At 42.1% G+C, this 27,364-nt stretch overlaps 1 long non-coding RNA gene across 1 annotated transcript; it reads right to left on the bottom strand.

Moving 5' to 3' along the window:
* Positions 1 to 27,364, bottom strand: LOC137449010 (uncharacterized). Its single transcript, XR_010989288.1, has 3 exons — positions 27,286 to 27,364; positions 24,287 to 24,531; positions 1 to 771 (listed from the first exon to the last, which is right to left on the bottom strand). It is a non-coding gene; the product is annotated as an uncharacterized lncRNA (long non-coding RNA).

The raw sequence follows: 27,364 nt of genomic DNA, 5'->3' as shown, positions 1-27,364 counted from the left end.
TGGATGGGTGAATTATACCTCTGAAACATATTTCACCAAGTTACTGTGTACAGGTTTGATGGCAAGTAACCCGCTCTGAAATTGCTGCCTTGTGTTTGCTCAGCGGTGCAGGAGACCACACCAGTAACAATAACCTGTGCAAAGCTCTTCCAATGGCCATCTAAAGACCGAGCCTGAGGTCTCTAATAGAGCTGTAATGACTGTATAAAGAATTACAGCACATTAACAATGACCCCAGGACACCCAGCAGGCCATCAATAAAATAAGCCACTTGCCAGCCTCTTCTGAGTGCAAATAGATGAGTGACAGAGGAAAGGGTCAGAGTGTAAGGTAGAGTAAGAGGTTTTATAGGTGTAAGATCATTAGATCATTTAGACTCACCACCTGGATAACACACAGTAAATAACCTCACCATGGGGCCCTGGAATACATCCAGGTATATTTGTGTGATGTATATCTAACAAGTCCTTGATAGAAAGAAAATCTGACACTTCCTTTGGTATGGTGCTTTGGGGATAAAATATGTGCATTGCTGCCTCCTGAACCAATTCAGCAGTTTTTGAAGATGCCTGTGTCTGTCTTCAGGTGGTTAAATACTTCAGGGAATATGCCAGAAGGACTTGACATGTTTAGACCTTATTAGAAAGGATGAGCTGTGGGAAGCAGGAATGCTAACTGTTAAGAAGAATCTCTAGGACTCAGTTCAAAATTGATTTGTTCTTTGTGAGATCAGTCTTCAGGTGGTGACACATCATCCCTGGGAAAGATGTCCTGCCAAAAAAAGAAAGGAAAAGAACAGAAGGGATTTTTTTTGGTGAGGATACTTGAAGTGATATAAATATTTTAACATGAGCACGATCATCTATTCCTAAAGGGAGTATTAACAGGAGAGTAGGAAATGTTCTGTCTGGAAGTTTAATAATAAAGCTACTGTGCAGAAAAAAGCAACAGTCCAGCAAACACAGATGTATTGCAAGGTGGCTGTGCTGAAAGAGCCATGGATCATCTATAGTTTCTCTAACTAGGATGCTGTCTGTTGGCAGTGGGTTGAGAATCTGGCATGTGTTGAATCAAAGACCATGCACAACATCTTGACTTGCAGACAATCAAGACCTGTATGGTTTCTACCTCAAGCACAGTAAGTGCTTAGAATGAGAGGTTTCTCAGACAGTTGGTGGCTTCCACAATGGAGAAATACATTTTATTTGTTGGTTAACTAAGTGCTGCAAGCAAATGTGGGCATCAGAAATGCAGAACAAAGCTGACCTTGCAGAAATTGGAAGTTGGGAACAGGATTCATAAAGTCCTCTCCAACTACCTGTGAACAAATCCTCAACTTTGCTGAATTTAATGACAAAACTAAATGTCACTTCATGGCTTTACTTTGTTTTGGTTTTGTTTTTTTTCCCCCCTGGATTTTCTAGGCTTGTGCATGCAGACCTTCTACAGCAGGGGCTGGTGACCTCCAGAGAAGCAAGAAGTTGGTTTGCCTTTGGATGAGGCCAGGGATCCCAGTTCCCATGAAACTGCAAACTGAGGATCCACGGTCTTCTTCAGCACCATCAGGTGAAGATGTTTCCCTCCAGCATGCAGATGTCACCATTCCAAAGGCCATGACAAAGTCTTTGCAATGGGGAAAAGATTGTGAAATTCTTGTGTAAGTCTGTAACCAACCTGTTTAAGTCTGTAACTAAATATGTAACAGAGTAAATGTATCTTCACTTATGGAAACACACAAACCTGAAAATACTAGGTTAAGCATTCAAAGACTGAAAATTAGGTAATAGTTTAGGAATTTAGGAAATAAAGACCCATACATGCTAGATTAAAATCTCTATAGTTGGAAAAAACCTAATCATAGTGTTTTCCCAGTTCTTTGATCCTTCAGGGGCCAAAGGATTTGTTCTCACAGAGCACAAAGCAGGCACAGAGGAGGAGAATGAGCTGTGCATTGCTGCACAGCACAGATTTACACATGATGGAATGGAATGGAATGGACTGCATGGACTAACTAGGCTTTTTCTCTTCTGGACCTAGGGAGAATTGCAGGGAGAACATGGGAATTAAATAGCCTGGCTGCCAGTAACACCTTCATGATGGAAAACATGCCTGGACCCCAACTTTCCACAGAGTATCATTGCTCCCTTGCTTGCAGTGAGTCCTCACCTTGCAAGAAGAGCTCCTGGGGATGTGGGGTGCAAAAGGAGGAAGGTAGGAAGCTCTGTCAGTATTTGGCAGGTTTTCAGGTGTCTTTTGCTCCCTTCTGCCTTTTTTTCTTTCTTTTTTTCCCTTTCTTTTCTACTTCAGAGTAGCATATGGCCACTCAATTTCCAGCAGCTCTGGTGTTATTTGAATCATTTAATAACACTGATGGATGAGATGGGGGAAGGTGAGGTAGTCACAGTTTCTGTCTTGCTTAATTTTCAGAGAACTAATTAAGAATCTCTGGAAGGTGGTTTTCTAACTGGAATGCAAACCACCCCACAACTGAAAAATGTTAATAACTAGATGGACTCGTGTGATAGATACATTCAGAACATAAAAAATACCCTCTTGTGAACAGTAAGCCTGGGAAACTGGGATGTACTAGGATGTGATCCTGAATCATAGGTTATGCACAGTGGAGTAAGACTGTCAGTCTCATTTTTCTGCCACAAACAAAAACATTCAAGCTCACAGGATCACAGGATGTTAGGGGTTGGAAGGCACATCCAGAGATCATTGAGTCCAACCCCTCTGCCAGAGCAGGGCCACATAACTATATAATCTAGCACAGGGCTAGTGCAGTTTTTCCTTCTTTATTTAAAAACCATTTTTCCTGACACAAAATAATGGCAGGGAAGAGGAAGTCGACAGGTGACTGCTCTCCTCTTACTGCTGGGGAGAGCTAGGCACAGAAATGAAGCCTAAAGGAAAAACACAAATCATCTTACACACTTAAACTTTGTGTCACAGTATCACAGTATCACTTAGGTTGGAAAGGACCTGGGGGATCATCGAGTCCAACCTATCAACACAGACCCCATGACTAGACCATGGCACCAAGTGCCACGTCCAATCTCCCCTTGAACGCCTCCAGGGTCGATGACTCAACCACCTCCCTGGGCAACCTGTTCCAATGCCGAATGACTCGCTCGGTGAAGAACTTCCTCCTCACCTCGAGTCTGAACCTCCCCTGGCGCAGCTTGAGACTGTGTCCCCTTGTTCTGGTGCTGGTTGCCTGGGAGAAGAGGCCAACCCCCTCCTGGCTACAACCACCCTTCAGGTGTCCAGAAACATCCTATATGTGCATCCCACTGAAATCTGAAGGAATACTCCTGTCTTGATTGGGCTTTCATCAAGCCAAGGAGCCAGCAGGACATGGAATTTTCCACTAAAAGCAGATATTAGGGAGTCTTTGGCACAGTTTATATTTTAAGGGAAAGAAAAAACAAAATCCAAACATATATATTTTGTAAATGAAGCAGCCTTTCAACATAGTTTATGTTGTGTTAAGGAAAAAACCCATACATTTGGTAAATTATGTAACCTTCTCCACACAGGTGGAAAAAAAACAAACAACAACAGAATAGTGTGTAAATTATTTCACTTTTTGATACAGTTTCTATTTTGTTAAGGAAAACCAAAGAAACCAAGCAATATAACCTTGACACACACATATATTTAGTAAATACATGCCAGATCAACGAGGAAGAAGACAAATTTGCAAATATATAAGCCCCAAAAGAGAATTATTTGTAACGGCTGCCATGCCACACTGTGGAATTGTAGAGCGCGAGGAAGCCCTGGCTACAAAATGCCCTGAGGTTGCTGAGTGATGGATTTTCTGTGTGAATAGAAACAGAGCTGAGCACTCAGAAGCTGCTGTTAGGATCACAGTAGGATGTCCCCTCCACACTAATGCATCTATTCCTCCCTTCAGCCACTTCTGGATTGTGACAATGAATTTTCAGTTTAAGGGAACACTTAGTTTCATAGTTTCATTTAGGGTTGGAAGGGACCACAAGGATCATCTAGTTCCAACCCCCCTGCCATGGGCAGGGACACCCCACACTAGATCAGGCTGGACAGAGCCTCATCCAGCCTGCTCTTAAACACCCCCAGGGACGGGGCCTCGACCACCTCCCTGGACAACCCATTCCAGGGTCTCACCACTCTCATGGTGAAGAACCTCCTCCTCACATCTAGCCTGAATCTCCCCACCTCCAGCTTCATTCCATTCCCCCTAGTTCTATCACTACCTGAGATCCTGAGCAGTCCCTCCCCAGCCTTCCTGTAGGCCCCCTTCAGATACTGGAAGGCCACAATTAGGTCACCTCGGAGCCTTCTCTTCTGCAGACTGAACAGCCCCAACTCCTTCAGTCTGTCCTCATAGGAGAGGTGCTCCAGCCCTCTGATCATCCTTGTGGCCCTTCTCTGGACATGTTCCAGCACCTCCACATCCCTCTTGTAATAGGGGCTCCAGAACTGGACACAGTACTCCACTTGCTTCTTGATAGTTTTATTAAAAGAGATTAATTTTTAGTCCCTTTTTTTTTTATTCATATTTATATTATCATGGAAGAATTTAATATCATAGAAATTCCTTAATGACATCAAAAGACATAGAAAAGATTTATGAGGAATTAAAACGGTCCAGTTTCCAAGTTCTACTTGAAATTCACGGCTGTTGAAATTTAATCTATGTGATCTGATCTAGCATGAAATTTTGGCTTCTCTACAGCATAAAACCAGCTGAGAGAGAGATGTTCTGTGGCACGTGGGGAGTAGTTAAATTTTGATTGACAGTTAAGGGACCATTGATGACATGGAATAGTGTGACATGGAATAGTGTGGCCAGCAGGAGCAGGGAGGTCATAGTGCCCCTGTACTCTGCTTTGGTTAGGCCACACCTTGAATACTGTGTCCAGTTCTGGGCCCCTCAGTTTAAGAAGGACATCGAAACACTTGAGCGTGTCCAGAGAAGGGCAACAAGGCTGGTGAGAGGCCTTGAACACAAGCCCTATGAGGAGAGGCTGAGGGAGCTGGGATTGTTTAGCCTGGAGAAGAGGAGGCTCAGGGGTGACCTCATTGCCCTCTACAACTACCTGAAGGGTGGTTGTAGCCAGGAAGGGGTTGGCCTCTTCTCCCAGGCAACCAGCACCAGAACAAGGGGACACAGTCTCAAGCTGCGCCAGGGGAGGTTTAGACTCGAGGTGAGGAGGAAGTTCTTCACCGAGCGAGTCATTCGTCATTGGAACGGGTTGCCCGGGGAGGTGGTTGAGTCATCGACCCTGGAGGCGTTCAAGGGGAGATTGGATGTGGCACTTGGTGCCATGGTCTAGGCATGGGGTCTGTGTTGATAGGTTGGACTCGATGATCCTCGAGGTCCTTTCCAACCTAAGTGATACTGTGATACTGTGATCTATGCAAATCATCTCTATCTCCAAACAAACTCAACAAAAGAAAGTTATGGCATTGACAAAGGTGAGAGATTTGAATGCCCTCTAAAACCTGGCTGATACGTGTCCACAGCAGAAGCTAAAGATTTTGCTAGTTCCGCAACACCAGAGCTTACATTAGAGGGTGTTATAACATGAAGGACTATCATGTTTGCTCCTGCATGCAAGAGTGAGGCTCAGATGAATAAGGCTCTGGTGTGCAGATGGATAACTTGATTTGCTTGGGCAGTTCTGCAGTAGCACTCTATTAAAGGGGTTTATTTTGCCAAAGCACTGTGATGCACTTTCCTAACTTAGCAAAAAACTTTACACACCGAAAAAAAAATATCTCCAAGAGAGCTACCTTAATATTGGGTAATAACATTAAGTAATTGCTTTACAGCTATATAAATGTGTTTATCCCCCACATAAATTTGAACCTTTATTCATCATTTGGGATCTTGCCATGAATTATTCACATTCGAAGAGCCAAGTCAACAGACGGAGAATCAGTAACCCTTCAGCGACCTACTGGGTGGGGAGGGATGCAGTCTACCTTGACAGGAGCTGACCTGTTTGACATTGCCCAGGACTATAAAATCTATATGAAGTGCATTAAATAGAGAACTTTGAGAGTTTAATATCTAAGGTAAGAGCCTCCTCTTTACTCAGGGACTGTATTTTACTGCTGGGGGAAAAAAATAATAAAAAAGAGTGCAATTAATGATTTATCTCCCATGAACAATTTTCAGAAGTAGGCAATCTAGGTGACTTTTATGTCATTGGTTTTTTGCTCTCACAATCAGAGTGTGAAGCAAGGTTCCTGATAAATACAGGTAAGCTGCCAGAAAATTAGAAATGTTGATTATTGTTTTGTTTGTTTTCCTCATGCTTGCTCAGGTAATGTTCAGCAGTAAGTTCAATTCAGCTTTCTGTGCATTGATTCTTCACAAATATCCCAACTTCTAAGTGTTGGCTGATGTTTATTGTAGTGATCAGAATGTTCCCAGATCCTTATTCCTAAATCTGAGCCAAAGAATAAATATCCATACTCATCACTGTAAAAACATTTAGAAAAGGACCCCCCCAAAAAAAATAATTGGGATCCTTTTTGACTGTCTGAACACTGAGCAGCTCTTGCTAATTCTTCTTAAATGCAATTCAAATGGGGATAGCACAAACTTATTTGTCCTCATACATTACTGACAGATGCAAGGCTCTCTTGCAGGACCCTGAAATAAAGCAGCAATAAGGTCTGGTGGAAAAAGGATTTGATTATTAAACAATATTTAACAGTAAAGGGAACATTAAACTTGTGATTGTTAAAATGTCAGATAAACAACAAAGCTAACAAAGGTGCCTGAGGTCTCTGAAACAGAAGGTTTTGACCTTTTTGAAACATCTTTTAGACTTGCAAAGCAGACATATTTTGAAATTAGAACCTAGAGGTTCTGAAAATAATATTCAGAAACTTTTTCATCTAAAACTATGTGGGAAAAAATAATCAGAGATTCCTTAGTAATAAGTTAAAGGATTTGGCCTTTTTCTTGAGATTGGAGTAGGTCTATTCCAACCTGAGCTGTTCTATGATTGTATGAAATGAAACACAGGTGAGCAATGTTCTTTGAAATATTCCTACAACAGATGGGCACCCTTCAGCCACTTGATTATTTCCTTGCCATGGGACACATTATGAGTTTGAAATTTATTCAGACAGTGACTTCATTTTGAGGTCAATGAATAATCTGTAATTCAGGACAAAATGACCCAAACAGGGAAGATTATTCAAGCGACCTGCGTTGGCAAGATGATGGTTTAACTTCAGCCTCCACAAACCAATATGAAACATTAGGCCATTTACAAAACTGAATATTTTTCACTGGCAGAAAAAGGTCTTCTGTGCCATAAAAAACATTCTCTTGGTAAATTTGCTTCTGTTGAACAGGTGCCAAGGAAATTCAATAGAGAGAACACAAACTGGACGTACCTCATTGTGGCTTTGATTTACTTGGATGGGTTCCAGAGACAAATAATAGTCCACATCAGGGTGAATATATACAGCAACCTACTGCATTTAACACATTTTGTCTTAGATAATTAAAACACCAAGCCCCTGTAAATTCTGTAGTGGGTGTTTTATAGTGTAGGAATCAAAAGAGTATGTGCAATTGTGTAATTTCGCATGCTGTTATAATCTTTGTTTTCCTAGCAGCTACATTCCAATGATGGTAAGTAAAATATAAATAATAATGAAAATGTGGTAGTCTTTGTCCTTTTTATTCTTTCAAAAGTCATCCTTCTAAGTACAGAGTAGTAACTGGATGACTACTACTTGGTAGTAAACTATAATTACTATGGCAAGCTTGTGGTGTCCTGGGTGTCCTCAGCACACTACTCAGAGGGATTTGGATGAAAATATAGAAAATGTGCATGTGTGTGGCCTGCTGGTACCATTTCTGGTGCTATTATCAAGGGATAACTCATGATTCTTCAGCCCTGCTCACATGGCAGATCAGGCTCAGAGGGCTCTGAACTAGGCTGAGTGATGGTCCCACCCTAGCACTCTGAAATGGTTGCAGCTTCTTGGACAGGGTGACGCACTACTACCCGTACAGAAAGGACACTCTATCAGTGCCAACACTGACCTGGCCACTGCCAAAATTAATCTTTCATGTATACTTTTACTACCTGTCGTCTGAAGATGCTAAACCTTGGTGGTTTGTTATGATTAGATAGAAGAGACTAGAATAGAAGAGACTAGAATAGAATAGACTAGAATAGAATAGACCAGACCAGACCAGACCAGGTTGGAAGAGACCTTCAAGATCATCGTGTCCAACCTATCACCCAACACCACCTAATGAACTAACCCATGTAACCAAGCACCCTGTCAAGTCTCCTCCTGAACACCTCCAGTGACGGTGATTCTACCACCTCCCCAGGCAGTCCATTCCAATGGCAATCACTCTCTCTGTGTAAAACTTCCTCCTGACCTCCAGCCTGAACTTCCCCTGGCGCAGCCTGAGACTGTGTCCTCTTGTTCTGGTGCTGGTTGCCTGGGAGAAGAGACCAACCTCTGCCTGTTTACAACCCCCCTTCAGGTAGTTGTAGAGAGCAATAAGGTCACCCCTGAGTCTCCTCCTCTCCAGGCTAAGCAGCCCCAGCTCCCTCAGTCTCTCCTCATAGGGCTTGTGTTACATAAAGTCTCCCCATCTCTTTTACATCAGCGTAACTATACTGTATTATTTCTGAGATATAAAGGGAGAAGTGTGAAAAGAAGCATTCCCCATGAGTAAAATTCCAATTTAAGTGTAGCCTTGTGCTCAGCCACTTATTCATGTGAATTATATGAAAGCCATGGATATGCTGTGTGTAAATCCAGGTGGAACCATGCCACTAATCCATGAATGTGTTGCACTCCCGAGAGAAGAAAAACTAAGCCTAGAGAGCTGACAACCTTATCGAAGCGTTCCCATTCTGGCATAATCTCTCAGAGAAAAAAAATAAATCATAGCCCATCTTTTTGTAAATTGACCTGTAAGTTACTGGCAGCAAATCGATGGGATCCAAATGAAAAATAATCATGCAATAACAATGCTGGGTATTATCTTGGACCCCAGCTGAAAACTTGTAAAAACGATCAATATGATACAGATTCGGCGCTGTTACACTGAAATGACACAATGACTTACCGCCTTCAAAAGGTGGCTGTAAAGAAAACCAAACCCAGCTGCCAAGAAATGAAAAGATGAATCCAAACATTAAACATTTCCTTGTTTATTTGGCTTTTCCCCCAGACTTAGATTAATTTGAGGTGGAACTAAAGAGACCGGTTGGTTGCTGCTCGAAGGAAAAGCAAGCTAAAGGATGAGCTGGTTTAATATTAGTCCAAAAAGCTCAGTAGATGAGAAGTCACTTGTTTATAAAAGGAAGTTCCATCTAAACATGAGCAGGAACATCTTTGAGGGTGGTGGAGCACAGGTACAGGCTGCCCAGAGAAGAAGAAAACTCTAGTATCTCTCTGAAGTCATTCACAACCCTCAAGGACACCACCCTGTGAAAGCTGCTCTAGGTGAACCTGCTCTGGCAGGGGGGGTTGGACTAGATGATCTCCAGAAGTCCTTTCCAACCCCTATAATCTGTGATTCCACAGTAGGAATATGAAATCTGGTGGTTCCCATGAAGTACTTATATGCACCAATATTGCTTAATATTTAATTTTAACTGCTGCTGCTCCATTTTTATTTTTTCTGCTGATCTTATTTATGGCAGAACGTTTGTTAATTGAAATAATTAGAATGAACACTGTGCTTTCCAAGAAGCTTGTCTTGTTTATAGAGTGGGCATCTAAAATCAGTAAATTGGTTTTCTGTAGGTGTACAGAAGAGAAAATGAAGAGCAGGAAAAAGAAGAACAACATCCAGAAGAGAGAGAGAGAGGAGAAGAAAAGCATTGAAGGACAATGGGCACACAGCATATGGAGACAGTCTTAGGAGGATTACCTGAAGCTCTGATTGAATCCCTTCAACCATTTAGGATATACAGAGGAGTAAAGGATGTTCTATTTGAAACCTTCCCAAAGAGAACATTGACTGTGCAAACTGAATGGCTGCACACATTGTTCAAAACATCACATGTGACACCACAGCAGAGACTAAGAGGGAATAATTTTTAAAGCCACACTCATGGCAGAAGCCAACAATGCCAATACTAAGGCCAAGAACTACCAGGTAACTGATTAAGTATTTTTTTTACCCTTGCAGGCTTTTAAGGTGCTTTTCAGACAAGCTGAGAAGTAAAAGCTTCATGTTGATGATTTTAAAATGAGTCATAAAATTCGACAGTAATGAGAGAGGGAAGAAAAAATTGACAGAGAAGTGTTAGACCTACACGAGGGCACCATTTACACGAAACAGTTTTGACATTGCAGCTTGTTTTCTTGCAAGTAGAAGGCAAATAGTTGTCTCACCTATTACTCTGCCCAGAGCCACCTCGTTGCAAGGGTTTTGTAAATAAAAGCATGAAAAGCTTGTGGCAACTCGTGCGTGCCCAGAGCTATGTAAAATAACTTCCACAATCAATGCACCACGGCACTTCCCAGTAACCCTTCCATCTCACTTCTGTTTTCCTTTTGGATTGCCAAGTGCAGAGTAGAATGAAAAATGCCTTGAAAGGCAGCCAAAAGCTACAGCTTTCAGATTTCAGTTCATGTTCAGAGCTCTATCACAATTTCATATGAATAAGTTCTTAGCTTAGAAATTTTCCCCCCTTGCTTAAAGGTACATTTAGAGTCATTTATCTCCATGGGGGTGCATTGCTGGAGGAATTGCTGTGGACCTGGGAGGGATGGTGGAAAACAAGTTCACCATGAGCCAGGAATGTGCCCTCAAGGCCAGGAAGGCCAAAGAAGTTCTGCAGTACATGTAGAAGAGCATCCAGCAGGTAGAGAAGAGGTTCTCTCCCTATACTCTGCCCTGATAAGGTCACATTTGGAATATAGTGTCCAGTTCTGGATTCCCCAGTTCAAGAGGTACAGGGAACTACTGTAGTGAGTCCAACAAAGAGCCATCAGGATGTATAGGAGACTGGATCATCTCTCTTCTTAAGAGGGGGTAAGAGATCTGGGGCTCTTTAGCCTGGAAAAGATCAGACTGAAAGGGGATCTTCTTGATGCTTAGCAATAGCTAAAGGGTGAAGATCATGAGGATGGGGCTGTGCTCTTCTCACTGGTGGCCAGTGATAGGACAAGGGTCAATGGGCACAAACTAGGGTGTGGGAGGTTTCACTTGGACTTAAGAACTTGCTTTTTTCATGCAAGAGTGTTTGAGACCTGGAGCAGGCTGCCCGGAGAGATTGTGGAGTCTCTTTGGAGAGGTTCCAAACCTGCCTGAACATTGTGATCCTGAGCAACCTGCTCTGGGTCACCCTGCTTTAGTAGGGGGTTTGGACAAGATGATCACCAGAGGTGACTTGAACCCCACCATGCTGGGATTTTATGATTCTATGAATTTTAAGACATATTTCAATATTAATCCACAGATGGATCAGGGATCCCCATGCAGCTACAGCCACAAGACAGGCCACCACCTACAGGGTGCCAGTCCCCTGTATCTCCCATTAAAAGCTCTGAAGACTTCGAATTCCTGCATTGTAACAGCCAATTGAGATGTTGGAAACTCCTGCTAGAAGACTCTCATCAGGTTATGGTAGGCTTCTTCCATCTTACTACTGTTTTGTTACAAAATAGCTTTTGCATGGAATTTTATTTGTTCTTTTTTATTACAGCATCTCTCTGCTTTAAACAGAATTTGTTGCAAATCACAACCACCTCAAAACTGAACAACAACAACAAAATCTTGCTTTAGGGATGTTTAAAGAATTAAATCCAGATTCTTAGTGGGAATAAGATGAAGCTTTTCAGACAGCTGCAGTGACCACCTGTTTGCAATGCTTTAGGACAGAAACATCCCAGTGTTTCTTTCCAGATGTGCCAAACTGCTTGTTGCATTGTTTCAGTCCTTCTGTTCTCTCTTAGTGTGTGTCACTGTGAAATCTGATGAGATAAGGATGAGAGGGAGGAGATACTTCACACTGAGATTGCCTTTGCCTGTCTCTCTGTGCAGACAGAAGAAACAAGCCCACACTGTTATCAAGAATACACTTTGCCATCAAAGCAGGGTGCTTCCATGTTTTGCTGGACATCAGGACATTTAACAGAAGGAAGCAGATGTCCATTTTATCAATGATAATGGCATCAATTTGGCCATGGTTCCTCTGACTGGAGGTTTTGTTGGGAAGGGGAGAGGCTGCACAGACTTTAATCTTTTAGGTGAATCACTGGACATGGTTGAAACTGTTACAGGCAAAAGTCTGTCACTGCAGCTTTGCCTGATGAAAGAAGGGAATTAATATCTTACCCAGAGAGAAGCTTCAGGCACATGCACCAGTGGCTGTTGCAAATGCAGAACAGGAATAAGGACCAGTGTCAGTTCCCCTTCCCTGCTTGTGTAAAGCCCTCCCAGCACAGACAGTTCCAGGTTTTGCCTGTGGACTTGAACCAGTGAAAGAAAAAGGACAGGTTGCAAGCTAGATAATGAAGAAGTAGGAGTGAACAGTTTCCATTTTAAAAAGCCAGGAAAATGTATCATATAAACATTCTTTTCTACAGTCAGGGCAGGTTATTACCTTGCTATGTTAAATCAGGTATAGATATAGACATAGATATATGCAAAGACCAAGAAACTAACTCTCTTCATCTGCCATAAAAGCAAGCAGCATTCTATGTTTTTTGGTTCCAAGTAAGCTGCTAAATCACACAAACAATTGCTTATTCCTTTTATTTTATACAGTAGTTTTCAGCTGCTCTACTCTTTCTTTTGTATGGCTTGTGCTCTGTCAGAGCAGCCTGAGCTCAATGAACCAGTCAGAGTCCTACACTTTCCTGCCCAAAGTGAGAAGAAACACAACTCCTTTTAAAATCTGTCATAGAATACTAAATTGCCAGTACCTAATTCCTACAGCTGAGGTATCCCTGACTCTTTCAGCACTCTGGCATAATGCTTGAAGTCAAGTGGAACAGCTCCTTAATTTGGATTTTTTGTGCTCAGGTGTTAATATTAAAAGCCTACTTAGTCACAATGCGAAGCAAAACAGTGATAAATCAAACAAAACACCAAAGGAAAGACCAAACCAAAGGAAAAGCAGGGAAGAAGAAAAGGGAAAAAAAAAAAAAAGAAAAAGGAATATCAAAGCCAATTTAGAGTGAAAGATTTGGAAGCAGTTCTGAGCTGTCTCAATCTTTGGAGAAGTCTCAAGAATATATGGGTAAAAATATCACAGGTGTAAACAAAAATATGCTGTCTGCTCTAATTAAGTAGTACAGGAGGAAACCTTTTCCTGCTTCACAGAGTGCATCCTTTTCCTCTTTGTTTAACTACTGATGAGGTTTGGAGAACTGGGAAGACCACACAGTGATCTTCTTGGTCTAGCATCTAGGCTCCTCTCTACCTTAAAAAACAATAAATGCAGTGGTTTATATTTTGTGCAGGAAAAATGGGAATATGTGAGCTGGATTTTGAGACCTCTAGGCTTAGAAAAAAAGCATTTATGTTTTGCATGTAAAACAGGAACTTAATTTATTAATTTCTTAATTTAGCAGACATGAGAGATGTAGAAGAGCTTGCAGTGTTATTTGGCACTGAAATCCAGCAATGACAGTGTAAAGGTGTAGATCAGAGATATTTTCATAGTGATGTAGTGCCTTTTGAAAGTGTTTTCCAAGGAGAAGATTCTGCATTGCAAACCTCAGCCTCTGAGTGTCACAGGTATCAGTAACACACATCTCATAATGAATTAGATGCCTCACCACAAAATATGTGGAGAACTGGGGACTTTAAAGTTGAGCTGCAAAGCAGTCAAGTTCACATGCACTAGAGCTCATCAGCCTCAGAATTCTTGAGAAAAGTGTTCATCTTTATATCAAGACATTGGAAGGGGAAGGGCAAAGGAAGATGTTTTTCTGAAAACATTGGAGCACAAGCCCTATGAGGAGAGACTGAGGGAGCTGGGGCTGCTTAGCCTGGAGAGAAGGAGACTCAAGGGTGACCTTATTGCTCTCTACAACTGCCTGAAGGGAGGTTGTAAACAGGCAGAGGTTGGTCTCTTCTCCCAGGCAGCCAGCACCAGAACAAGAGGACACAGTCTCAGGCTGTGCCAGGGGAAGTTCAGGCTGGAGGTCAGGAGGAAGTTTTACACAGAGAGAGTGATTGTCCATTGGAATGGGCTGCCCGGGGAGGTGGTGGAGTCGCTGTCACTGGAGGTGTTCAGGAGGAGACTTGACAGGGTGCTTGGTTACATGGGTTAGTTGATTAGGTGGTGTTGGATGATAGGTTGGACGCGATGATCTTGAAGGTCTCTTCCAACCTGGTCTGGTCTATTCTATTCTATTCTATTCTATTCTATTCTATTCTATTCTATTCTATTCTATTCTATTCTATTCTATTCTATTCTATTCTATTCTATTCTATTCTTTTGTCCTCAAACATGCTTAAGCACCACTGCTGCAGCCTAGTGTTGGTAGATGAAAAGTGCTATAAAAAATGATAGTCTGAAGTGAGGACCTGGGGAAAGAGCGAAAGGCTGTGCCTCCTTTCATTGAGTTTATTTGCAGCCATTTAAAATGAGAATGCTTAATCCCTAACATAAACCTGCAGAGAACATTCTTTATCTTTAAGAAGCCTTGAAGGCTAATGCAATGCATGCTGAGTATTTTGTCTTTTCATTGTGTGGGGGTGAGAAGAGGAGCTGGTTTAAATTGCATTCAGTGGGTAGTTTAAAGAGGTGATGCAGAAGCAATTCCTTTGAATGATTCAAGTATCACAGTGGTTCTCTTTTAATGAAAGACAGCTTACAGCATACAGTGACAAATGACAGAAATATGGTCACACATTAGTGGGTCTATGGTACCTTGATTATGTTTGTTTGATGCACCTAAAGTAAGGATTTCATTATGGCAGATATATATAAAGCAATAGCTAAAGGAATCAGGCCTAGGTATGCAGTAGTAGGGGACTTTGCTCTTGAAGGGTAATTTTATCCCATAAAGAAGTGTTCATGGGCATCATAAAAAAAAAAAAGACTCTGCATACCTTTCTAGTTAGCACAGGAGACATTTTCCATCCTTCTTAATTAAAAATGAAACCAGCCTCTAAAACATTTGATCACTGCTTTCAGGAAAATGGATCAAGGGATGGTCCTCATTATTTTGTCAAACTTAGATAAATACATTTTAATGAGGCTGGTTTAAGCTTCTGCTATTCCCTCTCCTGGTATCTCTGTGCTGAGGTCACAGATGCATCAGCAATGTTAAAGTATATTATGCATCTAGGCCTGAAACATTTGCAGCCTGTGCTTAAGTTGACATTTTAAAGCTGCAGAAATGAGTGGCTAAAGTAGCTGAAAGAGGATTTTTTTTTTGGGTTTGGTTTTCTTTTTTAATTCCTCCCCCTCCCCCCAGTATGAAAATTAAATGAAAAACACCAGTTGGGAAAAACTCCAACTTCAAACAATTTACTTCTAATTAAGGAGCTAGACATTGTGTGCCTGGTGCTGGCACCTTGCCCTCTCCTGGGTAATTTCTAAACTAATGAACATCTCGCAAGACTCCATCAAACAAGCTGGAGAAATACAGGTGCAGGTGATAGCTAAATAGGACAGGATGGTCCCCTTAGCACTGGCACAAGGAGATAAATACCCCACCAAAACAAGAAGCAACCACTGACTTGTTGCACACACCTCCTGGCCATATCATTTCCCATCAGAGCAGTTTTCTCCACCTGTCCCATGATGCTGTAACACCAGCTCGTGGAGCCAAAACGCCAGAAAATCCTGTCCCAACACAAGATCCCTCTGGCACCAACACTGCACCTCTCTACCCAGCATCACTACTGACAGTTCTGCCATCAGAAGTCCTTCCCTTAACTTTAGAGTGGTTTGGAAGAGGCCCTGAGGACCTAGGCATCCACTTTGAGACGTTTTGGAAATGATTCACTGCAAGGTAAGCCAAATCTAGATGTTGTCTCCAAATGTTTGTCAGCCATCCATTTACAGGAGGATGAGAGTAGTGCTGAAATTAACCCTCTTGATAGAAGGTCTCAAGCTGAGGCTTCCTCAGCTACTAATACAAAAGATGAATCCTCAAACACCAGACAGGGGTGACAAGATAAAAAGCCCAGCACATCAGGTGTAAGATATAAATGGATCCATCTGTCAGCAGTTACTTTATGAGTGAATTGCTCTCAATTATGTTAGAAACAGCATTTAATGAAATATGATTTTAAAGTACTACATGGAGGAAGAAAATGTGCAAAGTAAATTCCTGACATAATGAAAACTGGAAAGAGTGATAGATTCTGCTATGATAATTGGCAAACAGAATGGAGGACTTTGATAGAGGTGACAGTAGAACTGCTTTTGGGGTATCATTTGGCTGGGATAGCAATCTTCTAATCTCATGTCCAGCCTGTCTTCAGAGGTAATTTTCAAGGTACAGGTCCAGAAGAGAAATAGCAGTGTTAGGTGACAATTTCGCTGATGGCTGCAAAGAAATGTTCATTACTTTGCCTTCTTGCCACATGAGAAGGGACCAGTCATGTATCAAATGGTGGATCAGGTGTCAATGAAAAACTGGAGTTTAGGTGTTCTGAATTTAAATCCTTCATCCAGTTCATATGCAGCCCTTTCTCTTTTATGACAGGAAGTCAATGAGCCCAAATTAAGTGGCTGGAAAACATTTTTTGCCCTCCCAATTTCTTCTGGGTTTTGAATTTTTGGATCTTTGGAATTTTCTCCTCCAGTAGTTATTATCCCAGTCATCAAGAGATAGCAGCTAGAGAGCAAGCCCCAGCTGAGAAGGGAAGCTGTAGATATGCCTGGCTGTGAGAGCAGTATAGTCCTCAAGTGAGCAAGGGCTGTAGTATACATATTTAGTGGATATGGTGCATTGGGTTAATGTTTGAATTTGATGAACTTGAGTCTTGATGAATTTGATGAAAAAGACTTGGAGGTCTTTTCCAACCTTAATGATTTTGGGGAATACTGAGGAAAAGTCAACATGCCTGAGAGTTAACACTCTCAGATGGGAAATACTGAAATCACAGGAGTACCTGCTCTGTATGAGTACTGTGTGATCTGGTGGCAGGTTGGGATGAAGGTTTCTTAGATGCCTCATCTGTGGCATTGCACATGATGGCAGACATATTTGCAGGTATGTTTGAACTTACAGCATGTAGGAACTTCTCAGGATTATAGCTGGAGCTTAATTAGGATACTTACATAATGTATTCTACCCAGAATTAATGATACTGTCCAAGTTGCTTTCATCCTCATATAGTTTTTGTCTTGGTATAAGAGAGACATGGACTTCTCAGGTAGCCCCACATCTGCTGAGCACAGATTCAAGGGACTGTGATGTGGTTTTGGAGGCTCTTAAAGCTCTTGCCACAGCCTGGCTGGTGGATTCACACCCTCTTCTCAAGGAAAAGCAGGCACCAGTTTTTCCAGCCTTAGAGGCAGGATTTAATAATGCTGAATTTAAAGGTATTAGAAATACCATTGCTTTCATGAGCACACAAATAGTGAATTAATTACTCCAGCTCTGTGAGATCAGCTAAATTCTGAACAGTATTTCATTGATTGATTTATGTTGGGAATCCACATGTACAAATTAGATTCACCAATAAAGTAGGCTCAGGTAAGACATAGGAGTTATTGCTGTTGCTGGTGCAATGTTTTCCAGTTTGCTGTTTTGTTGCTGGGGATGCTGTACACCAAACCATATATCTCCCCTATGAAATAGCTTTCCTGCAACATCTGCTGCCAGAAAGTTTGTCTGGAACTTGTGGTGATGGATGAATTTTTGACAGGTAATTGCAATTCAGATCAGATGCAGACAGATTTAGTACCTGGAAGCTCCCAGTTTATTAAAATCACCATTGATTTATTTAAGCACCCCCCTCTCTTTTCACCACCATTCAGAAATTAATCACTTGGGTATGGTGTTCAGGGCTCATCCAGCTGCTCATAATATGAAATACATCATTTTCCCCTAACTTTATCTATCTCTTAGCACTTCTGAAGAACCTATCACCACGGTGTCTAGTCACCACCAAACCAAACATGTAGAGTTAGTGTAAATCTTTCACCAAAGTGGAAAGAAGTGTTACAATTCCTGTTAGCTGCATGGTTAAAACTGCATCATAACTATCCATCTTCTCCTTATCTGGACAACTGATACTGTGCTAAGTGCAGAGGTGCACAAACCTGGCCAAAACCTCTAATTGCATCCTGATGAAGTTCAGTCCTGTGGTTACTTCTGCTGCAGCCACTGCTAGAGCAAAAGGGGGTAGAAAATACACTGCACTCTGTCCCTGTGTCCACACCTTCCATTTGACTACTTGAGCTCCATGGTTTGTGATTTCTTATGACTGACCCACCTGTCTGTGCCATTATGGGAGAGACAAATACAGTTGTATAAGCTGTGGTCCACCTCAAGTTACTGGAAGGAGTGTAAGGGGTAATGTTTTTACCTATATTGATTCACCACTTAATGACAAAGGCTGCTGCAAAGAAATTATTCTGGCAGGGTTTTCCAGTTAGGAATGCTCATCAATCTTTTAATGATTTAAAATATAATATGCAGATTCTTCCTCTTTTGCTTATAAATAGTGGTTTACATTTTTAGTAAGCTAATATTTTAAAGGGAAAAAAGGGCCCACAGTGTTTCTGACAAAGCTGATTATAGGACATCAGATGAGGATACACCTCTATTGGGAAAAAAGCTTTATAGGGAGTGAAGATTTATAGAGGTGTTCTGCTGATTCATGAAGACTGGATATGGAAATTAATTTCTGGAAGCCACTCAGTGATGAAATATGTAACATAATGCATTTGTCTGTGAGACAAATACGTCTGTTGGCTGATTAGAGAAGATATATGGCCTTCTGGGGGTTAAAAAAGAAAAAAAGAAAAAGAAATTATTCCCAGGATGAAAGCAGCTAATTATAAACCCAACTGGAAGTGAAATGTATGCATTGAATCTCTCTATAATTATTCCCAAACAATATTGATCTCTAATGTACTTCACATGTCCTGACACAGATACAGTCAAGTGCAAACTTCATATACAGGAACCTTGGAATGTTCCAAGATGAAATTCCTGAAGCTTCTGCCTTGCAACAATAACTGATACTGCAGTGCACTTTAAGTCTAGCATGCACTGGTATGGCATGAAGAAGAACATCACGTTCTTCCACTTTATTAACCAAAGACTTCCAGAATCTGATGTTTGTTTGTTTCCTTGCCTTGTATTTTTCTCAAAGCTGCTGAGATCCCACATCATTGGTGAGGTAATGTCCATCTCACCAATGGACTTTGACATTAAGTCCTAAATGAGAAAGACTGAAGATAGATTGAAGATGACAAGGAAGAAAAGTTAACCAAGGACTCCAAATATCTTTAGGTCTATTTGAAATATCACTTCTCTTAAACCCTCACTCAACTGCAAGTGCTTTTCTTCTGAGCAGAAATACATAATGTAATGAGTATTCTTGTGGAGAAGATGGTTTGATGTCTGTTGAGATGTCTGGGCTCTGATATTGCAGATTAATTTACAGAAAATAGGTTGTCTAATCAAAACTCATTACAGAAGTGTCAGGATTGGAAGGGAGGAGGGCTGGTCATTTCTCACAAGGAAGTGAGCATTACTGATTCTAACAATGTTAAAAAATAAAGCAATAGTTTTCTTCTTTCTTCCTTCATCCTAGGCTGATAGATTAATATCACTGTCTTTGTTCCATTTGTGCTTCCACTTCACCACTAACACTGAAGGACAGCAACTCCCTGTTATTCTCTTCCCACCTCCGTGTCACCACCCAGCAGAGATCAATACAGGGACAACAGTGCCTACCTGCAGCTGTGACTCCCTGATCTGTACTCTGCTGTTTGTATTCAGTGAAAAGACAGCCTGGGTACACATCTGGACAGTCATGAAGCCAGTTCAAAGAATGTGTGATCCAGTCCTGGATATTTTCCCCTTGGACAGTGTTCTTTGGCTGCTCAGATGCCTAGAGAGGGACAAGATGGCAGGAGCTGGGCCAACCCTACCATCAGCAGAGGTAAGATGGCAGTGTCACAGAGGGTCAGCATACCAACTCTTGGATTAAAATACAGAGTGGACTATAGATTGCCACGATGTGACTGCACTACCACAGTACGGTGAAAAAAGTACACTTAACTCTGTGTTTCCTCAATCCTTGGGTCTCATTTTACATTCAACAGTAACAACTCAGAGGTTTTGGAGTCTCATTCTCTGGAGACTTTCAAAACCCACCTGGATATGTTCCTGTGTGACCTGCCCTAGGTAATCCTGCTTTCATAAGAGGGTTAGACTTGATGATCTCCAGAGTTCCCTTCCACTCTCTACTGTTCTGTGATTCTATGAAATACCTGTCCAGTAGTCAGTAAACTGCCCCATCCATGAACTAGATCCTGCCAAGTGTTCCCCGCCGCTGTAGCCAAAAGCTCTTTAAAATCTTAACCTACAAAGTATCAGCCACTGTACAAAAATTAAATACCCTACCATAAATCATAGAGTGCACTGGGTTGGAAGGGACTTTTAAAAGCCACCTAGGTTGCTCAGAGCCCCATTAAGCCTGACCTTGAATGTCTCCAGGGATGGGGCCTCCGCTATCTCCCTGGGCAACCCGTTGCAGGCTCCTACCACCTTCACAGTAAAGAACTTCTTCCTAAAGTCCAGTCAAGATACAGAGAAAATGTACAATTTAAAATTCACAATGACAGGGGAAAGACTTCTCTCAACTTTAGGAAGGATGTTGACTTGCTGGAACGAGTCCAGAAAAGAGCAACAAAGTTGGTGAGGGGCTTGAAACACAAGCCCTATGAGGAAAGACTGAGGGAGCTGGGGTTGCTCAGCCTGGAGAAGAGGAGACTCAGGGGTGACCTTATCACTCTCTACAACTACCTGAAGGGAGGTTGTAGACAGGCAGAGGTTGGTCTCTTCTCCCAGGCACCCAGTACCAGAACAAGAGGACACAGTCACAGGCTGCACCAGGGGAGGTTCAGTTTGGATATTAGGAAGAAGTTCTATACAGAAAGAGTGATTGCGCTATGGAATGGGTTGCCCGGGGAGGTGGTGGAGTCGCCGTCATTGGAGGTGTTCAGGAGGAGACTTGATGGGTTACTTGGTGCCATGGGTTAGCTGTTTGGGTGGGTTGGATTGGTTGGTGGGTTGGACACGATGATCTTGAAGGTCTCTTCCAACCTGGTTTGGTTTATTCTAATTCTAAAGTTTTATTCTAACTTCTAGGCTTCATGTCAAGACCTTCAGACCATTAACAAAGGTGCAAATTTAAATCCACCTGTGGGGACAGAGATGTTTTAGAGACCCCATACACAGATGCTGGGAGGGTATTGCCTGCATTCCACAAACCAACAACTCTGGGTTTAGCAAAGCAGGTAACTGTGAGGTGGTATTTGGAGTAAGAGCAAACAGAACTAAAAATGGTAATATGGTTTGATGTGAGATTTAATAAAAGAACCCAAACAAACAACAAAGCCCAGGTGAATTTACTGGAATTGGAAAGGTTAGGAATATTAGATAAATGGCATAAAAGGCTAATAGAACATATGATGTCATTTTATGTCCTACCCCCCAGCTCATTCCCTGTCTTTTGAAAGACAGCAGCATCTTAGATTTGGAAAGTCAGGAGAACAAGAAGCAGATGATACATTTGTACCCTTTTCCTGCTGCTTCTCCCAGCTCATTGTTTTCTGATTTGTTTGCAGTGTCTTCATGAAAGGCCTGAAAACCAAAATCAGATTTCATATTCAGGATTAAGATATAAAAGAATTTCTGGGGAAACTCAGCAGAACTTGGTTAGTTTTTTTGTCTTTGCAGTGACACTAAAAGAAAGACTTTTTGGACTCATGGAAAATTAGGAGCACAAGATGGTGGCTGGAAAATGAGCACTTAAAAATCTGGGCTTTCTTCTGCCCCCCCCCCCAAAAAAAAAAACCCCACCCAAACCACACCAAACCAAGTGATAGAAAACTAGGGAAATTTCATCTATGAGAAAAGGAGAAGAAACTATATGTGAAGAACAGAGCTGGGTCTGAAAGAGGACCATGGATAGAAGGAAGCAGAGAACTTCAGTTGATGCAAGTGGAGTATGAGGAAACAGTCAAGGGGAAATGTTTGAAGACTATTTGAGACTGGACATTGGGAAAACATTCTTCCCTTGAAGGGTTGTCAAGCCCTGGAACAGGCTGCCCACCAGGGAAGTGGGAGAGTCCTCATCCATGGAGGCATTTAAAAGCCATGTACATGTGGTGCTGAGGGACATGGTTGAGTGGTGGACTTGGCAATGCTGGGTTAACAGTTGGGTTTGATGGTCTTAAAGATCTTTTCCAACCTAAACAATCCTATGTTTCTGTACTTCCATGAGATAGGGGAAGATCATACTTCCCCCCCCCCCCCACCCCTTAAATAAAAGTCCTGTAAGGCTAGAGAATAATTTTTCCTCCTCACTACACCCTTGTTCATTGGGCAAGTATTTCTCCTCTAATGAAAATAAATACATGCTAAATTTCCAGTGGGCACAGTTCAACATCATCTATTACAATTAATGCACCACCTCCCTCCCCATACTGTCACTGAAGCCAAACTTCAACATTTTCTATTAATGCCATTTAAATAAGCAATCCATAGCATATGGTGATGCTAAAGAGAGGAGATGAGTCACTTTATCAGGAGGATGGTTTTTCACACAGAGGAACAATTAAGCACATCCTTAGTGACAGAATCATGAGAATAACTTAACCATCAAGTTTAAGCAGTGTCCACATGTATTTGAAATGCTCAGCTGAACAAAGCCAGTGGGTGATGCAGAGGACTCTGCATGGGGAAATACTCCTGAGATGCTGACAAAGGACCAACTCCAAAGACACTGGATCCTCCCTCTCAAAACAGATCTGAGTATAAGGTGGTGCACAGCTATGCTGTCTGCAGAAGGTTACAGCTACAGAAATGGTTTTGCTGCAGCCCCCAAATGTTTCCTGTTCCAGTTAATTATAACAAACCATCAGAAAAGATCTGCTGCAAGTCTGCCTAAGCACCAACCTACCCAAGACCAAGATATGGCTTTTCCCCTTATGGTTCTTTTCACTTTGAGAAAAAAGTTGCTGCAGCTAACTATATAATGATGAGAAAAGGATCCTTTACTCTGAGGGGGCTAAAACACTGCAACAGGCTGCCCAGGGAGGTGGTAGAGGCCCCCCATCCCTGAAGACCATCAAGGTCAGGCTTGATGGGGCTCTGAGCAATCTGATCTAGTTGGGGATGTCCCTGCAGGTGTGTTTGCCTAAAGGACCTTTAGAGGTCCTTTCCAACCCAGTGCATTCTATGGTCTTGTCTGATAACGGGTATGCATCCTGGACACACGAAACCTGTCAGTTCAAACTGCCCACACGTTAAATCACTGTGATCTGCTCCCCCCCCCTGCAATCCCTCCAAAATATTCAGATCTCCAAGAGCTCAAAAGAGATAGCAAAGAAAGCCAGCTCCTGATCTGGTTATAATCAGTATAATCCCACAGAAATATCCCCAAAGCTCCTATAACAATTGCTGAGCTCAAGGTGGAAAGACTTAAGCAAAACCCACTGTCTTCAGATTCTCAAATCTACACTATTTGATGATAATATGGATTTACTCCAAATTAACAGGTTCAGAAGAGGGATGATTAAAGAAGAGAAAGCTCAGAGAATAATCAGCACTAATTAAACTAATGCTGCCACTGCAATTAATCAGATTTGCAACCTGCAAAATTGAGATAAAGAGCCATAAGATCTAGAGATGAAAACCCATGATGTAGAAACTGTGGCTCATCATTAGCTGAAACACCACTTTAACACCAATTGCTTTTGGGGATGGTTTGTCTTTTGACCCCTTTCTCCTGGAAGACTGAGGGAGAGAGCAGCCCTGCTTCCCCTGGACTTTGGCTCTGAGGCCATTGGAGCCTCTCCAGCATCACACAATGAATCTTGTCCCTCAACGTCTCTTTTTTGCCCTTCCCTCTGACAAATGTGACCATCTAGCATCCCCTTTATACTGCTCTCTCTCAGGGAATATCATACTCCAGGAAAATTCAGATGATCCCCAAAAGATATTTCCATTCTCTAGTTTCACACTTGAGATCACTAGCAAAAAAAAAGGTGGGAAGACTGAGAAAGCAGAAAGTCCCACATTAGTCCATAACACATCACAGGAATATTGAAGTACCCCAGACACTCACAATGTCTGCAGTGAGGTTTGGGCTGGAGGTGAGGAGAAAGTTCTTCCCAGAGAGAGTTGTTGGCCACTGGAATGTGCTGCCCAGGGAGGTGGTGGAGTCCCCATCCCTGGAGGTGTTCAGCGGGGGATTGGATGTGGCACTTGGTGCCATGGTTTAGTCATGAGGTCTGTGGTGACAGGTTGGACTGGATGATCTTCGAGGTCTCTTCCAACCTTGGTGACTCTGTGACTGTGACTCTGTGTGACCTAAGAGGATAAAAAACATTAACCTAATGCAGGCATTCATACCCCTATCTGTGCTCTCAAAGAGCTCGGGTGACAGACTGCTGGTATTTATGAAGCTATTTTTCAGGAGCTTATAAAGTTCTCTCACGCTATGCAGCGGTAAAATAAAGTACAAAAACAATTTCACACTGACATGAAAACTATAAATCATAAGGACAGGAATTCAGGGCTGTATCTTTGTCTAAGGCACTGTCCTTGAGTCCTCCTGTGATGCTTCTATAGGAAATGCTCTGCAATAATCTGTGATTTTACATATTAGCTGTAAAGGGATGTTTGACAGAATGGAGGAGCCAACCACTGCTCATCTTGCATTTCAGCATCAGTTCTGCGTCATCCCAGCCCTGTAAGTTTCAGGAGTATCCTTAGCACTAGTTGGAAGTAGTTTTGGTGACTTCATTTGTTATTTATGTCTTTACTCAGCTGCAAGAGATTTTTCCCCATAAATACCGAGTGTGGCTCTGAATCTTCCATTACAGCTGTAAATTCTTGCAGCAGGCTACATTTTTAGTGATGCAAAGGCTGGCGCTGGCGGGCTCCCTCCCGATAAATACATCAATGTCCGTCTGAACCCTGCCGGGGAAATATGCCTTCAATTTTTTTCTTAAAAACACGGATCAATCACTGTTGCCCTTGCCTATTCTTTTCTGTCAAATGCTTCAGATGTGTTGGAGGATCTGGGAAACGTTTGAGAGGCACTTTGGCTACACGTCTCACAGTCCTATTGTAGGACATTGAATTTCAGTGCTGCTCCCGCTTGCTTCCTTTGAGCTGCAGGAGGAGCTGATCTGCACTTAAAAGATGAATGTAATTAATGAGAATCCAACCAATTCAGCAGGCTTTATAAAGCAAAGTGAGGGCCTTTCTTGCCTGCAGAATACCCTGTGATCAGATTCTAACAGCTGCCTGTCATTGGGCTCTAGGTTATATGTATCCCTGGAACAAAAGCACTGAAAGTCCTACCAGTAGATACAGGGAGAAGAGCTGTAGGTTTACAGATGAGATTACCTTACTTTTCTGTTTAATTGATGGCATGTTTGGGATTACAGTTCCATGAAGAATATTGTGCAAAAGAATCTCAGAAACTGTTTTACTGCACTAGCTAGAAGCTTTTGGTTTTGTTGGGGGTTTTGTGCTTTTTGAATTCAGTCAGTCTTTTTTTAATCATAGAATTGTTTCAGTCCAGCTGTCAACCTAAGACCACCATGGCCATTAAAACATGTCCCAAAGTGCCATGTCTACATGATTTTCGAATCCCTCCAGGGGTGGTGACTCCACCACCTCCCTGGGCAGCCTGTTCCAATGCCTGACCACTCTTAGAGAAATTTTTCCTAATATCCAACTGAAACCTCCCCTGGCACACTTTCAGGCCATTTCCTTTCATTCTATGACTTCATACTAGTGAGAAGAGACCAACAGGGTGCTGGGTCATCTCATTTAAATTACACTATCACCTAGGCAGGTTGGACCAGATGGTCCTTGGGGTTCCTTCCAGCCTGGCATTCTATGATTCTATGACCCACAGCTCACTACAACCTTCTTTCATGTAGTTGCAGAGAGCAATGAGGTCTTGTCTCATACTCCACCCCCCCACCCCTTAAATGAGTAACCTTTAATCAATAATAAAAAAAGTTAATTCCAGACCAAGGAGAACTGGAAACCCAGAAGGAACTAAACTCTTAATTTGGGTCTCATCCACCAGTAATAAAGGAGAGACAATATTTTTCTGATATCTGAGCCTCTTTACAGAGTTGAAGGTGGATTACAACAAAACTATTTTGAATACATTCAAGAAGTTTGTAGCTCACTGGAAGGTAATTGCAAAGGAGAGAAAGGCAGGAGGAGTGAGCTTCCTCTCAGGTGAAGTTTGCTACTTAAGCTTTTTTTTGTCAGCCATGCACTCACATCTCCCTGAAATGTAAAGTGTGGAAGTGGCTTTGATCCTCTTCTCTCTAATGATCTGTTCAGTTAACATCCTTGTCATGGAAATGTGACACTCCTGTTGTCAATGCTCACCTTCTGGAAGGGGTATTCTTTGAATGAAAGCATCAAAGGTGTCCCTTAATCTGCTTTATGGAAAAGTCTCTATTGTATGGCTAAGTCTCTATTTTATAGCTGTGAACGTCAAAGAATTGCAATATTTCAAGCTATATCATTGCACAGAACAGTAAGACCCATCAGTGATGCCTGGAGAGCCTCAAAGTGCCCAGAAACTGACAAAAGCTCTTTGCAAAGTAATATTATCAATAATAACAATGCCAAGGAAATGCTGCCTTTATCTCAAGCAAAACAAACAATTGGTTCATTAATGACATTTCTTTGGGCTCATAACAACATTGTGAGTAGGAATCAAGAGCCTGTTTCATGGCATAACCAAAATAGTCTTTCTGCACTGCAAAGGAAGTATCTTCTGAATGAGAACCTCCTGTGAGGTAAGAAGCAGGTCATGTGGAACTTGGGTAAATGAATGTACTCCATGGCACAGGAGAAATGTACCCTCCTGGAGCAAGGACCACATGCCTAAGTGTGCCAGGATATCAAGAGCTGGTGGTCTCCTGCACAATTTGCTACCAACCATTAGATATTGTGACAGAATGTACAGGTACACAGGAGTCTTTTGAAGGTAATGGTGCCAAAGTATGGCTGATCCTTGAATAATTCTACAAGATCAGTGGATTTCCACCTCAATATCAAAGTGTGCATACACATCAGGCCTACCTGAAATCATGCTCATGGACAAAATCCTCCATCACCTCACGTGGAGTTTCATCCAAAGAAGTCTGCGTGAGACTCAAGC

Source organism: Melanerpes formicivorus, unplaced genomic scaffold, assembly GCF_026170545.1.
Source record: "Melanerpes formicivorus ecotype bairdi unplaced genomic scaffold, bMelFor1.0.p_v2 SCAF_27, whole genome shotgun sequence".
In the NCBI taxonomy this organism is placed as follows: domain Eukaryota; kingdom Metazoa; phylum Chordata; class Aves; order Piciformes; family Picidae; genus Melanerpes; species Melanerpes formicivorus.
This window is presented reverse-complemented; position numbering and strand designations above follow the sequence as displayed.